This window comes from Rattus norvegicus, chromosome Y (genome assembly GCF_036323735.1).
Source record: "Rattus norvegicus strain BN/NHsdMcwi chromosome Y, GRCr8, whole genome shotgun sequence".
Taxonomy (NCBI): Eukaryota; Metazoa; Chordata; class Mammalia; order Rodentia; family Muridae; genus Rattus; species Rattus norvegicus.
In genome coordinates, this window is record NC_086040.1 from 9,400,429 (window position 1) to 9,401,603 (window position 1,175).

The 1,175-nt window shown below is 44.3% G+C and overlaps 1 pseudogene; it reads left to right on the forward strand.

Moving 5' to 3' along the window:
* On the forward strand, positions 210-784 carry LOC103694658 (60S ribosomal protein L19 pseudogene; annotated as a pseudogene).

Sequence of the window (1,175 nt, forward strand, 5' to 3'; positions counted from 1 at the left end):
AGATTTGTATATACTCAAACTATGCTTAGTGGTACAGACTATCCCTTTCTGCTGCCTGTGCATCAAAAACTTTGGGCTCCTCCAGCACCATGTCTGCCTGGATGCTCAGATGCTTCCTGGATGATGATAATGAACTGAACCTCTGAAACTGTAAGCCAGCTGCAATGGAATCTCTGTATAAGATTTACCTTGGCTGCTGCGTCTGCAGCCATGAGCATGCTCAGGCTATAGAAGAGGCTTGCCTGTAGTGTCCTCCACTGTGCTAAAAAGAAGATACAGTTGGACCCCCAATGAGACCAATAAAATCGCCAATGCCAACTCCAGGCAGCTGATCAGGAAGATGATTGAATATGGCCTGATCATCTGGAAGCCTATAACTGACCATTCTCAGGCTCGCTGCCAGAAAAACACCTTAAAGTGCAGGCATATGTTCACAGGGAAGAGAAAGGGTACTGCCAACACTTGGGTGCCTGAGAGGGTGACCTGGATGAGAAGGATGAGGATCCTGCACAGGCTTCTCAGGAGATACTGGGAATCTAAGAAGATTGACCGCCATATGTATCACATCCTGTACGTGAAAGTCAAAAGGAATGTATCAAAAAACCAATTGATTCTTATGGAGCAGATGCACAAAACAAAGGCAGACGAAGCCCGCAAGAAGCTACTGTCTGACCAGGCTGAGGCTCACAGGTCCAAGACCAAGGAAGCACAAAAACCGGTGGGAGGAGCGCCTCCAGGCCAAGAAGGAGGAGATCATCAAGACTCTGTCTAAAGAGGAAGAGACCAAGAAATACAGCTTCCTTCATGTCTGTGCATAGTGAGCTCACTGTGGCCTCACATGATCAGTCATTAAAATAAAACAACTCTTAAAATAAAAAAGAGTTACCTTGGCTATGCTGTCTGTTCACAGCAATGGAAATCTAACTAAGACAATGTGTATTCATTCTGCCATTTCTGCTTCACTGGAAACCCTAATACAATAGTGCTGTAGAGAGAGGAACAAGTACCCACCAGTCAACATAAATTCCAGTTTACTTTTCTGGTGAATATGAAGTTGTTGTTTGAAAAAAAAATGCAAACTTGTTGGTTTTTTGTTCGTTTGGTTTGGGGTGTTGTTGTTGTTGCTGCTGCTGTTCTTGTGGTTGTTGTTGTTGTTGTTGTTGCTGTTGTTGTTG